This window comes from Lutra lutra, chromosome 7 (assembly GCF_902655055.1).
Source record: "Lutra lutra chromosome 7, mLutLut1.2, whole genome shotgun sequence".
NCBI classification, from domain to species: domain Eukaryota; kingdom Metazoa; phylum Chordata; class Mammalia; order Carnivora; family Mustelidae; genus Lutra; species Lutra lutra.
In genome coordinates, this window is record NC_062284.1 from 66,750,376 (window position 1) to 66,763,125 (window position 12,750).

A 12,750-nucleotide genomic window follows, 5' to 3' on the forward strand; every position below is an offset into this window, starting at 1 on the left:
TAAAAGTGAAGTACCTGAAGTTCTGGAGAAAGAGCAGCCCTAAAAGCAGAGACACCATAAATGAAGACAGGAGACATGAAGCAGGGTGACACAGTGGGGAGCCGCCAGCGGCCATGCGATGCTAGAGCCTAATAGGGATGTACTGTGGGATGTGGGACGTGAGACGAAATATGGCACCAGAGAAGTAAACAGAGCTGAAAGGTTAAAAGTGTATAAAATCAACTGAAAGGACCAAATGCTAACAAAGTGCATAGAATGAGCACTTGCTTTATAGACTGCTTCCCACTAAAATCCAAATGAAAAGAAAGTCATTTTCCTGACGACCAAGATTCTGGGAACCAAGGAGATGATGAATCCCTAAGAGTAATGTCTTGATCCCGACCAAAAGACACAGGGTGTCACTCTTCCCGTGTTAGTGGGTTGTCCACTTCCCTACTTCTCTTCCCCAGTGAACCAAACGTCAAGACTGGCTCAAAGGTCTAGACTGATGTTTAGACTGAAAACATGTCTAATCCTTGGCTTGAAATGACCTATTAGCACATCCTTCTGCAGCCTCAAAGTTTTTTTTATTCCTGGATTGAAGAACTCAGTCCAGGATAAACTGTACTCCCAGGGGTGGTGCTCTGTAAAGTTGGCTATCATGGAATTTCAGCAAAGAATTCAGGAATCTAAAGAACTGAATTTTTCCCCCTTTGCTGCTACTGCAGAGACAGAACAACTCCTAAGCTTTCTGCCTCCAGGTGGGTGGCAATTTAATTCTTATGGAGCCACGGGTCACCCCCCTTGCATCTTCATTCAGTGCACAGAGCCCTCTGCCTACAGCGGGGCCTGCTCCCTTGGTGGAGAAAATACGGGATGACTGGATGCCAGTAAAACAGGCACAGCTTTCTGGGTCAGAAGTTGGCTGGGGAAGGGCCCTGACTGCCAAATAACTTGCAATGATGTCAGAGCCCAGCACAACCAGAAAACACCAGCCAGCCAGCCAACAAAAGCCTTAACAACAACAGAAAAATCACAGAGCAGGGTTGCCAAAGCTGTTCTTTCCGCCCCCTACCCCTTTCTTCGAATAGGAAGAACAGCAGGAAGAGAGTTTATATTTTAAAAGACTCTCCCTCCTCTCCTCCCTCCTTCTTCCTTTTAGTAACAAAGTGTTAACTGGTGAGGAAACAGTTCTCCGGATGAGTCCGGGAGGCAGTTCCGCAGTTCCATGGGGTGTCTTTTTGAGTTCCTTTTCAAGGCTGTCAGTGGAAGTTTCAGAAACAACTCAGAACAGGGTATTTTTCCTAAATGTAAACATGCAACTCTGTGCAGAGAAGAAAGCAGGAACCATTGAGGAAAGGAAAATCCTTTCCCCATCCCCTTCTTCTCTCTTTCGGAGTAATTAACTATAATCAAATGAATACTGAAAGTTTGGTGAAAAAGCTCTGTTGTTGTTGTTGTTGTTCTCTTCCTCCTCCTCCTTCTCCTTGGCCTTCCCCTTCCCCTCCTTCTCCTTCTTTCTCCTTCTTCTTCTTCTTCTTCTTCTTCTTCTTCTTCTTCTTCTTCTTGGGATATCATGGTTCATTCCAGCCATTCAGAGCCCTCAGTGATTCATAATTCAACTGGAAATTAATAAAACACAGCCCCCATTCTTGGAAATGAAGTTTGGATTAAAATCCTCTTGTTTTGGAATATATGGCCTTTTTTCCCTTTCATTTGTGACAGTCAATTTTAAATGATGTCACTTCAAGGACATTTTCATTTCTCCCACAACATATTACACGAAACACTTGCCTGTAAAACCGGCTCATTAGCCTGCAAAATTATACTGTACTGAATGGCTTTCATTCAAAGTAGAAATGGGATTTTTAGTAGGCAATTTCTGTATTTTATAAAGATAAAGCAATGTTTGATTGCTTCTTCCCAGCTGTTTTGCTTAGTGGTTATAAAGAGAAATTGGAGGGGGTTGGGGGACGAGAAAGGTAATATGGGGGCGGTTTTGTAAGGATGTACTTAAAAAAATAAATCTTAGATTAGGAAACCAAGGCCGAACTTTACAGAGCAACTGCGCCTGCAGCTCCTCTGGGCTGCAATGATTTGTCCTCTGGATGTCTGGAGGAAAGCTCTGAAAAAAGTGAGGGAAGGAGAAAAAGAGGGAAAGAGGGAGGAAAGCGAAAGGCTGCTTCGCAGGCTGCAGCAGCCACTGCGAGCTGGATGACTGAGGCTCTGGGAGTTGCTGGAAGGAGCAGCCCTTCAGAGGTGGGGAGAGGGAGGGTGCGCAGCAGAGCGCCAGGGAGGAGGGACGCGAGGGCCACGGAAGGGTCACCGGGGCCGCGGCGCCGGGCTGGGGGCCTCCAGGCGGCGCCGGCCACGGCACTCGGCCGAGGGTGAGCGCTCCGAGCCGCCCGCGCCTCCTGCCGTCCGTGACCGGGGGTGGGCCCCGCGTCGCGAGCTGCTTGGTGCGGGGAGGGAACCAGCTCCGGCTCGCCTGATGGATTGACTTGGAGATGGATCGAATTACACCATTTGCCTTGCCTCGATTTGTTTTGCTCCCGCTCCGTCCCGCTGCTGCTGCTGTCGCCGCTGCAAGGACTGGTGGTGGCGAGTTTCAGGATTATATCGAGGAAGCCAAGACCTAAGGAGAAAGACGGATTTTTTTCTTTATTTTCTTTTTTCCCTGCGCGTATTGAGCTTTTTCTATTTCTTTCTTTCTTTCTTTTTTTTTTAACCAGCCGACCCCCACTCCCCACCCCCAATGAGGTAAGACCGTCTTATAATCTGCTAAAGCTCTGGGCGCCTGGTGGGGATCGGACTCAGATCCTCAGAGCCGGAATCGCAGCCCGTGTATGTGCGTGTGCCTGTGCGCGCGCGCGCGTGTGTGTATGTGCGTGCATGTGTGTTGTCACTGGAGAGTTGATTTCTCTTCCAAGCAGCCCTGTCCGCCTGCCGTGCAAGGGACGCGTAGCGGGCCGGAGAGGTTTGGCGGACCCATCAAAACTGACACTGCTGGAGGTTTAGGGGGAGGGGCACGTGGAGTTGGAGGCCCCCTCCACTGTGCACGCCCCCCCCCCCTCGAAAAAAAAAAGCAGAAGGAGGGGGCAAGTAAAAGTTTCTTGCCAGGCAGAGTCGGCTCCGCGCTCTCCCCGCGCATTATCAGTGGGAACCCGGGCTGCTTGGCTGCTCGGTCACGGCGTCTCCAGCCAGCGCAAGAAGCTGAGCCAAGGCCGACACAGCCGGCCGCGGGCTCGGCCGCCCCCTTCCGCCCGCCCGCCCCGGAGCCGACGCTGGGACCGTCGGGGTCGCGCAGCGCCCGCAAGGCTAGGAGTGGACCCGCAGGCATTCGCCCGCGCTGGAAGAAGGGACGCAGAGCCGCCGCCGAGACCTAGCAGCTCACCGCGGACGCCCGCTACCTGTCAGTGCGCCCCGGGATCGGACAGCCTCCGGCAGCGCCTGGGGCGGGAGTTCGGGGTACCCGGCCACCTCCACCCCCCAACCCAGGCTCCAGCCGGGAGGGCAGCCACTTCCCACCCTCCTTCTCCCCCTGCTGGCCGAGCGCGCCGCGGGCGGGCTCTGGAGCCTGGAGTTGCCCACCGCCCACCCCCACCGCCCACCCGGCGCCCGGGTTTCTCCTGTTGGCCACTCTCCCCCGCAACTTTCCGTGCTTTGTTCTACGGCTGGAAATGATTTACGGAAGCGTTTTGGAGAGGGTCTCCGCCAGGCGGCAAGAGCCCAGCGCAGAGATGTGTTACGTTCTCATCTACCCATCAATTATGGATGGAAACAAATAAGGAAGAGTCAATTTTGCACTGAGCCCCTTCTCTGGCGGCGAGAGGCGTCTTGCAGCCGGGAGGGAGCCGCCGCTCGCATCGGCAGCCGCTGGCAGGGGGATGGTGAGGAGGAAGGTAGGGAAACTTTTATTTCCCGTCTTGACAGCGATGATGTCTGTTCCTGGTCTGCAGAAACTGATAGAGCAGCGCCTTGGGTAATTTGGGAAGGCTTAAAGCTTCCTCTGTCGTGTTTAAGTCTTGGATTGAAATAAAAGGTCATAAAAGACTTGGTATGGATAAGAACTGGGTTTTAAAAATTTCTGCTAAATCGACTCTCGGGACCACCGCTGTCGAGAGATTGTTTAAATCCTGAACTTGAAGAGCTAAATGTCATGGAAGCTAGAGGGGAATGAAGTAGCAGTATTAATTACAGCATTAGAGGAACTCAGGGTAGTACTGCCTGTTCTGAGCTGACCAGTCAGCGACCCAAGTTCCAGCAGCGCAACCCCTCGCCAGTCTCAGCTGGGCGACTTTCACACAGGAGGGACAGCAGATCGTTATTACAGATATATTGACTTTGTAAATAGTAATTGGACCTTATGTCCACCACTATGGGCGGCTGCTTTCTCTCAAAAATAACAGTAGTGTTTCCAGTGACTTGGGAAAAGAAATGTCTAGGGTAATTTTCCCAAGAACTTCTGGCTACTGAGAATTTTAAGTCTGCAGTAAAAAGTCTAGTTGCTTTTGCAGGATTGTTCTCCCCTCTGCTTGATGTTTGGAGCAATAAAGTGGATTCTTTTGTTTATTTCAAGGCTAAAGTCCTAGGGAAAGGTTTAACATTCTTCCAATCTCGTCTTGGTCTCTGCCCCTCAGCAGAGGAAAAATTCTTGTTTGGAGAAATTTTTCCAGCTTTCATCCCTGTAGAACTGAGAAAAATCTCAGACAGCTCAAGATGAGCATTTTACTATCCTTTCGGTTCAATAAACAGTAGGTTTTGATGCTGGTTTATTCAAGTTGTTAAAAAATCCTATTGCTTTTTTAGCTATCTAACTCAGGAAATCAAGTTGTGTGTAGTCCTGTTTAATGTAGTGAGTGACAGGCATATTCTGTCAGGCTGGCAAATACTACACAAACATTTACCCGGCTTAGGTAAATAGAAATTGTCAAGTAAGCCCTGAAATTTGGGTCTATATTATCATGAACTTAAAACATCTTAAGGTAAATAAACTAAAACCCAGCCATAGCCGATTTTTGTTTTTTGTAGTTACTGTCTGTGCTCTGTTTAGGTCCCTAGAATGTGCTCTCAGAAAGACAGTTAAGTAAATAACCCTAAGATTTCCAAAATGTGTTGTTTAGCAAACCATTTTCTTCCCCTGGGTCATTTAGTTAGATTAAAAACCAGTTACTATGTCTTACTGGATCCTATAGAATATTGGTACTTCTCTTCACTTATACTAGAGATACTACATGGATGACCTTTTTTGAGGAACATTTCTGTGATGTAGGACAGTATGCCAGGAATATTATGACTTTTCCATCACAAAACAGCTGGTTAACTCAAGTTTTATTAGATTTGTGGTCATTCTGCCCTTTCCTTCCTTCCTTCCTTCCTTCCTTCCTTCCTTCCTCCTTCCTTCCTTCTACTCTCCTTCCTTCCTTCTACTCTCTCCCTCTTTCTCTCTCTCTCTTTCATTTTTTTTGGTGCCCACTAATAGCACCATCTGGTCATGTCTCCCCTGGTCTGATGGATCTGAAAGATGGCTCTCATGTAAACCTATTAGTCCTTAGAGTGAGGGCAACTTAGAAATATCCAGTGGACTTCAGTTCACTGGCTGCTTGCTGCACAGGAAGGATCTGTCCAGTAACGGTGCTCTGGGTAAGTGGGCCCCTGCATCCTTGTGTGGTGGTTTCTCTTGCTTGAAAGGCACACAGGCAAGTAAGCAGGAATCAGAGCTTTGGTTCACAAAGATGCCCATAATTGTTAAGGACTTATTGAAACTGGAGAAGTTCTTCACTTCTTGCTGCTCCATCATAATAAACGTTAGTAATTAGCTTAGTCATTGTTCTTGCATGTGAGTTTCACTAAGATACAAAGAGTGGAAAATGCATCTGAAATGGGGTCATTTTTCACCCTTCTGATGCATTTTATGCAGAGTTAAGAGCCTGGCTGAATGCCTAACCGTTATTGGTGTAACTGTAGGAGGTGAACTCCTTCCCTCACCCATTGCAGGATAAAATATTACCTTTTATTTCAATTAATAGACATTAAGCCTGCACATTCTAGATTCATTTCTAGAGGAAGCAAGAGGCACTCGGGGGTGTGCCAGTCAGTCAGTATTTATCGAGTACCTGTCGTTCGCAAGCAGCTATGCTAGTCAGTGTTCCAAAGCCAGGTGAGGCAGCCATGTTTCTGTACGTTCAACTTAAGTAAGAATGCAAATGGCATTCTTGGATCACGTGGCGAAATGGATCACTGGCAAGAAATGTAAATATGCACCTTTTTTTGAAGCATGCTGTTGAATCCTAAATTATGAACACTAATCATTGAATATACCAGTAGTGTAATTCACAAACTGAAACTGTCATTAGAACAGGAGAACTCATGTGAATGGAGACTTTGCTTTAAGATCCACCAAAGCCCACGTCTTAGCTTGCTGCTTATTTTATGAACAACTGCCAACTTCTGCTGGGGGGTGGGGGTGGGGGGACGGACGTGTTTTCATTTATTCCCAGGACACAGAGAGAGTAAAATCATATAACTATAGTAAGCCTCTCATAACCTTCTTCAGTGGAGGTGGCTATTGTTGGGCTGACTTTTCTCCTCAGACCCACAACAGTGGCAGTGCCGCTAACAATTTGGAGGTGCTTCCATTCATTCAACAGGAAAACGAGGAAATGTTTTTACTGGGAAAAGCCACCATTTATGTAACCAAGGGCGATCAAATCAGTGGTCCACATAGATACCCCATGAGGTGTACTTATTTCTCAAACTTTTCATTTCTATTAAGCTTTTGTTAACTCCCCCAGATTAGCATTTTAACAACCCTGAAGTGAACTTCTGCCATTCTCTCTACTTGGACACAGTATGTAGATGATCCATCATCCTGTCCTTGGCTACAACAGGCTGCTGGCTCCATCACCATTTGGAGCTACACAGAATCCATCCGACTGTGAACAGCACAGCTGGCTACAGCAATTTTTTCTTCCACACCACTGGCAGCATTGTCTGGCTGTGGTAACTACAGTTAACACCCAGAACGGGAACTTTCCATTGTTTGGCAACCTGGGCTGGGCCCCTCATCCAGTTCTGGGGGCACACCTGCAGACCTTTCTGCAGACCCTGCCAACTTGCAATGGTGTGCCCCACTTCAAAGAGGACTTGCCACAGCTGTAGACACCCCACGGGAAAGCCTCTGCAGGCTTGACACAGTTAAACCACCAGAATTACAGAATTAGAAGAAGCCACCCAGACACCACTCATCCTAGACCTTTGGAAGGCAGTCTTTCTGAAAAGGGGAAGAAAAGAATGAAGTTTAGCCTTTAGCCTGTGATTCTGAATGACTGAAAACAGAAAAAGACCTTGTCTAAGTTCCTTGGAGAACTGGACATATCGCTGCTTCCTCCCTTTTCACAAAAAACATGTGATGTTCTTAAATCTGGGACTCTTGTCTGATAGTACCCAGTGCTTTCTATCGCTTTTTTGGGGGGCGGGGGCTTTCTTCTTTTTACTAAGAAGGTATGTCACAGTAGTCGTAGCTTGATAAAACAAGGACATGAGTTAGGTGGATAGGCTTGTTAAGTTATGTTGGGTAGCTTTAAAAAGAAAACTTTCATGATTAGAAGTACTGCTTTTGGAGTTTGATGCGGGCAGGGGAGACCCCCTCGTATTTTGGTGGGAGATGGTCTTCTTGCTTCTTCCTCTCATATTTACTAATGAAGTCAGCCACAAACCATCTGGGATGGCAGGATGAAGATGATGATGATGGAGAAAGGGGAAGAGGGGGGAAACAGCAGCTTCCATGCAATACCTATCCCTTACTGTTAGTCTTGATTATAATTCTCTCTCGTAACCTTCAGTCAAGTGCACAAGGTGGGCTCTGTAATTATCACTGCTCTATCTAAAAAGAAAACTCAGGGACCTGAGAAGTCAGGTCATTCTCCTGAGGTCATACTGCCAGGGAGGTGGTAGAGTCGGGATTTGAGCTCACATGTCAGCCCACACCCTTTCGTCTCTGCACTGAATTGTTTCTGGGAGCATGAATGACCCTATAATTTTGTGACTCCCTGATATTTCTGACATTTGTTCTTCAATAAAAGAGTCCCATTTTGAGGGAACATTTTATACCAATGAAACGATACGTACAGTGTGGGTATTCTCTTAAATTTTAACCTTTCTCTAAACTAAATCATACTGTTATATACTTCTTTCACTTTTATTCTTGGTGGCCAAATAATTATGACACACTCTTCTTCTCAAGTGTCCTAGAACAGCTCCTTCTCCCACCATTTTTCTCGATGGTAGGCTTTCCTGTCCAAGATTACAGTGGCACAGGACAAATGGCAGAATTCATCACTCTCCACCCAGTCTGCATCTGGGTGCCATTGACATTCATTTCCCTGATCTTGGCAGGTGAAGATCCATTATGTATCCTTGTTCCATTTCCCAGGAGTATTTATGGGGCCCATCAACAAAGACAGTGAGAGCTGCAGCTGTTCAAGCATTAGTGGCACCAGGATGGAAAGTGTATTATTGAAGTTTGACTATGTATTATATTGTAATACACATTTTTCTTACTTATGGTTGTGAGAGAATCCTTTTACCTGGAGGAGTAAGCTGATACATTGTTGAGAAATTGTCACTCGCGCGTCAGCATTTCTTTCGTTGTCCTTTTTTATTCAGGATTCCTACGGAAGGGGAAAAAAAAAATACAAATACACACTACCACTACATAGAATGCTAAAATTTAAGTTGTTCAACGTATATTTATGGGAAAGAAATACGGGTTTGAAGAAGGCCAGTGTGTAAGGACATGTATAATTAAGACTCGGGAAGATGCGCGATTCCTTAGCCTATTATTGGAGTCTGTATTTAAAAATAAAGTCAGGAGTTTCTAGTCATACGAGGAACTGGCACATATGAACCAGAGCAGATGAAGCTCTTTGGGAAAATAACACTTCCATTCCCAGGAGCCGGCTGTCAGCGGACCAGAGACTCAGACTCCCCCAGCGTCTACGTTGGCCTAGGTATCGCTTGTCATTCTAGGGGTCCCTGGAAGCTTTTTTTGGTCTGCGAAATTGTCTACATCTTTAGGTCCCCGAACATCCTCCCCTGGGTAATTGGTGGGTCAAATAAATATATTTTTAAAAGCTAGAGAAGGTGGTGGAGGAGGAGAGGCAGAAGAAGGAGGAAAGAATGTTGCAGTTGTTTCTGTTTTGGTCATTGCTGGGGAAACCATTTGTTCATTCAGCCAACTTTTACCAAGTGTCTGCTCTGCACAAGGAGGTGCCACGGTGGGGAGATGGTTCAAAGAGGAACTGACACATAGTTCCAGAGCTCAAGGGTCTTGCTGAGTGGTATAGAAAAGACAAGGTAAACACAGAGCCAAAATAAAATGGTGAGTGTTTTCAGGGCCAGAACCATACACACAGACCTATGGGAGATGAGAGGAGTGAGGAGTTATTTCTGGCTAGGGTAGTCAGGGAGGGCTTTGTGCAGCCGCTGATATTTGAGCTGGTCCTTGAACTAGGTAGGATTTGGACAGGTGGACTGTGAGGGGGCCATGGGGGAGGTGGTGAGAGGGAGGGCATTCCAAGCATAGAGAACAGCTTAGGCAAAGGCCCTGGGGTGGGGGTGGGGGAAGGGTCTCGATCAGTTGTCCACATTTGAGTCCTAACTAGGACAGACTTGCGTTTCAGGTGTGAAGAGGCAGTTTGCCATGCACTCCACAAATATTTATTGAGTATCTCTGGTGTGCTCTTTCTACTTGGCCATTCAGCAGATGGCCCCATGGCTTAAGCCATCAGAATGAATGGGATCAATCTTGTGGCGATTCCGTAGATTGCTCCGTGATCAGAGCTAAAAACTCCCTATCAACTGCCAACTGGTTCAGTGTTGCGCAGGCACATTGCAAGGGATAATGTGATTTGCCTCAAATTACCCAGCAAGACTGTTCCCCCCATGGGGTTGTTTAGCAGAACCAAACTAGAAGGGTCCTGCTTCACTGGTTTCAACTTTTTTAACTTGAAAAATACTCTAAGTTAGATGTAGATTCTATGGTAAGGACTAAATTGTGTACATATATTGGGGGTTTTGGAGAGGGGAAAAGGGGATGTGGAGAGAGGAAGCAGAAGATAGTAGAAACTTGTTAAAACTGTGAGAATGAGGGGCGCCTGGATGGCTCAGTGGGTTAAGCCTCTGCCTTCGGCTTGGGTCATGATCCCGGGGTCCTGAGATGGGAGCCCCGCATCGGGCTCTCTGCTTGGAGGAGAGCCTGCTTCCTCCTCTCTCTCTGCCTGCTGCTCTGTCTACTTGTGATCTCTCTCTCTCTCTCTTTCTGTGTCAAATAAATAAATAAAATCTTTAAAAAAAAAAAACAAAAACAAAAAACAAAGAAACTGTGAGAATGACAGGAGCTGGACTCCAGGTGCTCAGTCCACACTGCAGGTCCCGTGAGGCTGGATTACCTGTTCCTGTTCATCTCTGAAAGGTAGCAGAGTTGAGTGACACGCGGCAAGTTACACATCTTAGTAAACGTGTCTGTCGAGTTTAACATTTTATTACATTGCAGATAGAGCCTATCATGCCTGGTAAACTGCAAAAAATGGGGTTGGAGCTGACAGTCTTTTCCTAATCAATTGAAAAAGTAGCAGTAAACAACCTGGAAAGTCACTAATGCTTCTTTGTGGAAAATGCCATCCTTGAGAGACCCTGGGGATTCAGCTGCACTCTCTGGGTCTGAGCTTTCAGGATAAACTCACCTCCCAGCAGTGGCGCTCCACCTCCCCACCTCCCACCACCAAGCTGCCCCCCCCACCCCCCACCGCCATCCTGGGCCCAGGTTGCCAAGCCATCATTCACCCCTTGAGTTAACATAAGTCGTAATCAAACCACTTAACCAAGGTTCCATTTAATAGTGGAGGTGATAAGCTTCATGGAAGGAAAGACGGGATGTTCAGTGTAGTAGAAGCATGCTTATTAGGACTCGTAACAAAGGAAAAATAAAATGAAACAATTACATTAGGGGATGATTAAGCCAATTACTTAGCCAAGAGTTGCTCCAGTGGTTCAATTTTCCTTGGTATATGTAAGTCTTTCACAAGTTAATAGTTACATGACAGTCTGAGAGACGACTTAAGTCTGAAGAAATCACTGCCAATGAAGGATCAATCAGAAATTATAAAATAGGTCAGTGGGGAAGGAGGATTAAACATATACAAATCCTCTATCGGGAACTTTTCAGGAATATTCCAGTGACATAAAGCGGAGAACCTGTTCAGTCTAGTAATGAGTCTGGCTCCCACCCAGTTATTTTTTTTTGAAGGACTGGCTGCCTCCTCCTGCGTAAAGCACAGTTGCCTTCCAGACAGGACCTAAAATAAACTGGCCTGGCTCAACTCAGCTAATAATAACAGCTAGCACTTACTGTGTGCCGTGGCACTGTGCCTAACACTTTAAATATGTTATCTCATTTAATCCTCAGGCTGCCTCTGAGGGTGTAGGACCCCTCAGTAGCTAAGGAGCATTTACTGAGTGCTTGCTGTGTGCCTCATCTACTGAATGATTTGATTAGCATTCTTGGGGTTGGGTACTATTATTCATAATGTCCTCTTTTGATACAGGGGCACACAGAGGGATGGGAGGGATGGGAGCTGAAGCAGTTTTCCCAGGGTCCAACCGGGGAGTTGGATCCATGAGAAACAGCGCGGTAGGGTCCTGACCAAGAACTCGAGCCGGCCGTTGGGGTGTGAGTCCAGGCTGTGTGGCTGACACGCTGTGATCTCGAGCCCATGACTTCACTCCTTTGGGCTTTGTTTTACCACAGAAAAGGTGGACCACGGTGGTAGTACCCACCTAGAAGGGTTGTAGTGAGACAGAAGCGAATTAATATTTGAAAAGCACTTAGAATAGTGCTTGGCAGGTGGTGAGTGCTGTCTGTGCCTCGGTGTCTATTAAACAGAAGTAAATGCAGTCTGGCTCCGGAGCTTAGGCTTTTAGCCCTCATGCTGTGCTGTCTCTCCCCATGGAGAGACATGTAGCTCTTGAAGCCAGCTTCGCCCTCAGCTACCCTCTACCCCCATGCACCACATTTGCTGCACAGTCAACCAGACTGGAAAGGGGAGTTTGGCAGGAGAGGTCCAGTGGCCTGGAGACTGACCCCAGCCCTTGATGTCCAGTTGCATAACCCTGACCCTGATGTCAGCCATTTGGGATTCATGGCCTCAGAAATCTGGCTCCTACTGTTGGTTGTATTGAAGGCCGATAGACATGATTGGCATTATGTTCTGTGCTGGTTGCCCCCTGGGCTGATGAAAAACTGAAGAGCACTGGGGAAATCTAGGCACATTCCCAGACCATTCCTGCCATTACCCACAGCTTTGATCTCTACCAGTAGTCCTCCAACGATAAAACTCATTAGAGCGCATAGGGTTAAAATACAGATTCCCAGGGCCCCAGGACTAATAGCTCTGTTCTGTGGGGTCCAGAGTCTGCATTTGCAGCAAAGAGTTCAGTTGACCCACACCCTGCGGTCCCTTGACCCCACCTTGATAAATGGTGTTCTGGTATGGCCAGAGTGCAGGTCCCTGCCCAAACAAGGTGCAGACTTCAAGGCTAGCATTGGTAGGCCACTAGGTATCAGATCTGAAACCTCTTACCTACAGCACGGGGAGAATGGCGATGAGCCTGAGGCATCCCAGCTAGCTCATGAAAGAGTGGAGAAAGTAATAAAATCTGCTCAAAAGCTAAAGAGGCTTTTTTAACCCCCTTGTTCACCAAAAAAAAAAA

The 12,750-nt window shown here is 47.0% G+C and overlaps 1 protein-coding gene across 18 annotated transcripts in view; it reads left to right on the forward strand.

The window, feature by feature from the left end:
* The window catches only part of SEMA6D (semaphorin 6D), a 597,430-nt gene that overhangs the window by 540,620 nt on the left and 44,060 nt on the right, over positions 1–12,750 (forward strand). Inside the window, exon 1 of one of the 18 annotated variants that reach the window (XM_047735951.1) lies at positions 2,670–3,881. The exons of the other annotated variants lie outside the window; for them this stretch is intronic. The gene's annotated coding sequence lies outside the window, so the exon portion shown is untranslated. Of the gene's footprint in view, positions 1–2,669; positions 3,882–12,750 lie in introns of those variants that run through there. 18 annotated transcript variants of the gene reach the window in all.